Genomic DNA, 6,000 nt, shown 5'->3' on the forward strand with positions numbered 1-6,000 from the left:
CTGCAGGTGACAAATGTCAATAGCAAAGTCCTTGGATTATACAAATTTAACATGTGAAGGGTACTGAGAAAATTCAGAACTTTGGGAGAATTTCAATACACTCTAGGATTTTCATTGCTCTTAAAGAAAGGTGAAATCATGCTCGAGCAATCCCTTGACCATTCTCCTGGAAAGACAGTCATGAGGAAAAATTTAGCAAAGGAGAAACTTGAGTTAGGCCTTAAACAATTAGTAGAAAAAGACTGACAAAAAAAAAGATGATATATCAGGCTAGAAAAATAACATAAGGAAAAGCATGGAGGCAAGAATAAACAATGTGTGAAACAAATTATACAACTGGTCTAACTTGAGGGACTATTTGGGGACAAAATAGGAGACAGTATTGGCTTGATAAACTGAGATGTGCCTCCATACCTAAGGAGAGCCATCATAGATTTTATAAACCAATGACACAAGAAGACAGAATCTGATCTAATTCTAGATACTGACAAAAACTCTATAAGAGATAATGGGTAGGCTTAAAGTGCTCAACCAGAAGCCAAGGTGAGAGGGATACTAGATTATAGATGGATAGACTAAAGTTCTTACATAATTTTAAAAGGCTTTTGATAATTAATCACAGTATTTATATGCAACTATTTACCCATGTGAAATATAAGCCAAAAAGGGCTGTCTCTTTTGTTTGTATCAGAATGAAAAAACTTCAGGAGAAAAAATTATAAATTCTTTGTGTCTTACAAAGCACCCACATTTTTTAATATTTTAATTTTTAATTATTTTAATTTATTTTAATATTTTATTTTAATATTTTAATAAATAAAAATAATAATATCTGCTCATATATTAACAGATTTTTTTAAATACCCAAATTTCTCTCAGTGCTTTTGATTAGCAATTCATTCTATAGAAAACTAAAGCTAAAACGTGCAATTGAAAAATCTTAAAAGGTCAAAATAGTCTGGAAGCAATTTTTGGATCTTTCTATACTAGTCAAAGAATAGGTATATGATTAATGAAAAAAAAAAAGAAATACAAATCGGGGCAGATAGAGCAGAGTGGCTAGAGCACCAGGCCTGGAGTCTGGAGGACTTAAATTCGAATCAGACCTTGGACACTCCCTCTAGATGTATGACACTGGGCAAGCCACTTAACCCCAATTGCCTAGGCCTTACTGCTCTTCTACCAATACTTGGTATTGTTTCTGGACAGAAGGTAAAGGTTGTAAAAAATAAAAAAGTACTCTGAAAATTAAAGGACAATAGCTTGGGTTTTATGTGTACCTTCAAGAATTATTTGTTATATGACACTAGGTAAACTGCTATATAATGTGCTTCTCAGTTTTCTTATCTCTAAGTCAATAGTTTTCCCATTTTTATGTCCATAATAGATAGTCTTAGAAAACTGCCTAAGGCTCAGAAATATTAATCAAATGATTTGCCCACCTTTACAAGGCTAGTAAGTACCAGCAGTTGGATTTGAATCTAGGTGTGTCTTAAGTCAGACTATCCAGGGCCCTGCTCCACAGCTGCCTTTTATCTACAGAATGGACAAGACAAAAGTTTACTTTCCAGAGGCAGAGTGAATATTAAGTAGCAAACATCATAACATGGTTGTGAATTTTTCTTCAACCTCTATAATTCTCTAAATAAGCAGACCCTTACCTTTAGAAAAATTCAAGGTCTGAGATCCAAAGCTATATCACTTATTTATAGAGCATAAGAAACAAAAAATTGTGAACCTGGAGTCTTCTGGTGGGCTTATTGATGGAATCAAAGCCTTTCCAGAAGCAACATGGTTTTTAAGGGATCCAAAATTCCTAGTAATGATCATATTTCATGAGATTGTTTAGGGGTAGCTAGACGTCTCTAGAGCCACATCTAGGGACAGGTCATGGGTTCAAATGTGGCCTCAGACACTTCCTAGCTGTATGACTCTGGGCAAACCATTTAACCTAATTGTCTAGCTCTTACCTCTCTTCTGCCTCAGAGCCAATACACAATATTAACTCTAAGACATAAGGTAAGGGTTTAAAAAAGAAAAGAGAAAGAATATTATAGAAATCAGGAAATCTAGGTTTAGTTCCAGCTTTCCATGCAACCTTAGGCTAGCTCACTTGACTCCTTAGGTCCTCAGTTTCCTCATCTGTAAAACAAGGAGGTTAGACTCAACAGTCCCTTCTGGTTGTAAAATGTAGTTGGATACATGGGTGGGGTCCAGATGGTAGAAGTCTTGGGATGTCAGGCAGAGGACTTCGGACTTTTCTTCTGGAGACAGTAGGGAGTCACTGATAGTTCATGAGCATATAAGCTCATGATGCAAACAGTGTTAAAGAAAAAATAAATTTTCTGATAGTCTAGGTATTCTATATAGAGTATTATTTTATCACTCAAGTATTTATTGAAGTATTTATTGTATAAGGCACTGTGAGAGAAATGTAAGAACTAATACTTGGAAAGTGTTGCTGACCTAATAATCAACTACTTTCATTTCCTAGAATAAGTATGACAGAACTGAGTCTAAGACACAGAAGGTAAGGATTTTCTTTTTAAGTTGTTTAAAGTAATTCAGGGAGGCAACTGCATTTATATGATGAAGATACCTAGAAGGCAGGTAGGTGGTTCAGTGGAATAAGAGCCAGGACTAGAGATGGGTTCAAATCTGATCTCAGTCAATTCCCAACTTTGTGACCCTGGGCAAGTCACTTAACCCCCATTGCCTAGTCCTTACCATCCTTCTGCCTTGGAACCAATACACAGTATTGATTCTAAGACAGAAGGTGAGGACTTAATAAATAAATAAATAAATAAATAAATAAATAAATAGAATCATTCAGGGAGGCAATTGCATTATATCACGAAGATACCCTACAGAAACAGGTGTCTAAATGACTAACAACAACCATTTTGTGACCTTACTTTTTGTCATTTAAATGACATTTTCCTTTTCTCTATGACAAACAAGTCAGGAAGGAAACAGACGGCAGTGTGCACAGAGCATGGCTGAGATCCTGGAGCAAGTGGCAGCCACTGCCAAGTGTGCAGCTTAGTCCAGCCCCAGCCGTGATCTGCCACTGACCCAAGGGGAAATAGCCACCTACCGAAGTCAAATATTTCAGTAAACTTTTCTGTGGATCCTACTCGCCAGTCCACCTCACCAGGCTTGTCATCCGGAGCGGAAGGCCGGCAGACCCCACTTTCCTAGACAAGCAAGCCCTGGGGGAACAATGGGGCGTTTGGGGGGGAGTCCTCCCAAAGAGGGAACGTCTCCCTGGCTTCCAAGTCTCCGCTTCCTCATCCGTAACGGAGGGGCCTGAACCCCCAGATCTGCAAGGTCCCTCCTAGCCCCAGTGCCTGCGGCTCTAGGACAAGTGTTCTGATTACTTCCTGCAGGCGCCCGCAGCCCTCACACCTAGAGGTCTGGCCGCGGGATGCACAGAGGATCGGTCATGTGGGGCAGGTGCCCCCAGCTCCCGAAACTCGCGCGGGCCCCCGGCTGCACCTGTGCCGCAATGCCCGGCCCGGCCCCGGCCTCTCCTTCCCAGCTACAAGTTTCGGAGGAAAACAAAAGGTGCTGCCTGGCTCTCAGGTGGTGCTGACAGTCCCGAGGGGCGGCCCCCACCCCCGCCCGGCGTGGTCCCCCCGGCCGAGCCTCGCAGAGCCCGTGCGCCCCCTCCCCAGGAAGAGCCCGCAGCCGGGGGGAGGAGGGAAGAGACGGGAGAATAAAATGACAGTTGGATGCTCCCGGGAACAGTCGGAATCCTAGGCCCGGGAGACACCCCCCCCCCCGCGGCCCCGGGGCGGGGGGAGGGGTCCTGAGGGGGCGGCGGGAGGTCCCGGTCCGGCCCCAGGAGCACTTACTCACCGGTTGCGGGGCCTCCCGCGAGGCGACGAGGCAGTGGCCGTAGACTAGAGCGAGGGTGAGGGCGAGGAGGAGGAAGAGGAGGAGGAGGTGGCCCCGCCGCAGCTGCCGCGGCCGCTCCGGCTCCGGCTGCTGCCGCTGTTCCTGCTCCTGCTGCTGCCGCTGCCGCTGCCGCTGCCGCTGCCGCCGCGGCCGCCTTCGCGCCCGGTCCATTCCCCAACCACCCTCCCTCCCCTTCCCTTCCCACCCCTCCCCTACCCCTCACACCCCTCCCCCTACCCCGCCCGCCGCTGCTGCTGCGGCCGCCACCGCCGCCTCAGACCCAGCGAGGCCGGGAGCGCGGGAGCGGGAACGAGCGAGGCCGGCCAGGCCAGGCACGCAGGAAGGCAGGCAGGAGGGCGGGCAGGCCGACCGGGAGCGCGCCCGCAGCCCCGCCCGAACCCACGCGCTCTGCTCTCCTAGACGGGGCGCCCACGATGGCTGCCGCGTCATGCGGAGGACGCGAGCGGACGCGCGCACGCCCATGAGGGAAAGGGGCGGGACGAGGGTGGGGGTAGGGTGGGGGTTTCGGGGCGTGGTCTGCATCCGCCCCGCCCCTCTAACCTCTCCCACCTCTCTTCCCTCCATGTTTCTCTGTCTCTGGCTGTTCCATCTATCTCTCTGTCTCTCAGTCTCTCTCTCCCCCACAGTGTCTCTCTCTGTCTGACTGTACTCTCCATGTCTCTTTCTATCTCTCTCTCACTGACAGTTCCCTCCATGTTTCTGTCTCTCTGACTCTCTATCTCATTCTCCCTCCCTCCCATCCCAAAGGTGGGAACCACCCCAAAGGTGGTTCAGGGGCCGATCCTTAGGAAGCAGAGACAGAGCACTCCAGGGTTAGAATCCTACCAGGTTCTAGCTCTGGCCTCAGCTTCCCCTTCTCCCAATGAGAATTCCCTTTCTCTTTCCATCTCTAAATCAACTATCCACTGTCCTTGGTTATTCCATCTGCAGACCTCAGTTCAATCATTTACTGTAAAATAGTTTCATTGGAAGTAGCATATGACATGAAGCAGAGGCCTAACCCAGAGTCAGGAGCCCTAGGATCATAGGTTTAAAGCTGGAGGGGATTTTCAAGCCATCTTATCCACCCTCACTTCATAGATGAGGAACCTACACCAGAAGAGGAAGGTCACCCAGCTAATAAGCAGAATTAGGATTCAATCTCAGGTTCACTGGCCCTAAATCCAGCCCTTTCTCTCTAATCTACCTAGGGCACTGCCTCTGCAGAAGCCACAAACATCTACCTGTAAATTCCACCTCCCATATTTATTAGCTATGCCATTTAAATTCCTTAAAACTCAGTTTCCTCATCTATAAAATGAAGACGATAAATACCTGTGGAACTTACTTCCAGGGGATTGTATTTACTTCGCAGACTCCAGTGAGAAAAGTCATTCAAATTAATTTTCAAATACTACCTGGACATCAGTTATTTGACATTGTTATTAGATTACATATAAGGTCCCTTCTGTTTCTGAAACCATTTGATTATTTGCTGGACTTTACAAATCCTGGGTATTTAAGATCCAGGCGTTTACTATCTACAAGACACAAAACTCAAATATACGTAGCCTGTCTGCTCATTCATGAGTATAAATCTGTGTTTACTGTACCTAGAGTCCTTCCTTCTCTAATGGAGAGCAGCTCTGAATGATCTGACCTGACATGTCAGCAGAACATAAAAGAATAAGAGAAGTCAAATCCCTTAGAACTAGAAGGGACCTTGGAGACATCCAGCCCAACCCTCTGGTTCTTCCTCTACTGAGAAGGAAGCATCCTTTAAGAACTTAAAAAAACTGGTCATACAGTAAGTTATTGATAAAGTCAGGACAAGAAGTCTTCTACCAGTCCATGATGGCTGAACCTTCTCTTTTACATCATTAGAATCCAGTCAACAAGGGGAGAAATGAAGGAAGGCATTAATAATAACAGTAAAATTTCCCTTATCTGGAAGTCAAGTATGCTAATCTCACCTATCTGGAATAATAGTTACCTGTATGCATTTCTTTGACTTCTGTTCTCTTCTATTTATGCATCTCTTAATGCCTGCAAAGCAAACACTTTCCAAAGAACAAACAAAGCTCTTTCACATAGGTTATC

At 45.4% G+C, this 6,000-nt stretch overlaps 1 protein-coding gene across 2 annotated transcripts in view; it reads right to left on the bottom strand.

Annotated features, from left to right (window-relative positions):
- The window catches only part of TMCC1 (transmembrane and coiled-coil domain family 1), a 307,939-nt gene extending 303,852 nt beyond the window's left edge, over positions 1-4,087 (bottom strand). For both annotated transcript variants that reach the window (XM_056804693.1, XM_056804695.1), the window contains exon 1: positions 3,862-4,087. The gene's annotated coding sequence lies outside the window, so the exon portion shown is untranslated. The remainder of the gene's footprint in view (positions 1-3,861) is intronic.
- Positions 4,088-6,000: the final 1,913 nt, after the last annotated feature.

This window comes from Monodelphis domestica, chromosome 7 (genome assembly GCF_027887165.1).
Source record: "Monodelphis domestica isolate mMonDom1 chromosome 7, mMonDom1.pri, whole genome shotgun sequence".
NCBI classification, from domain to species: Eukaryota; Metazoa; Chordata; class Mammalia; order Didelphimorphia; family Didelphidae; genus Monodelphis; species Monodelphis domestica.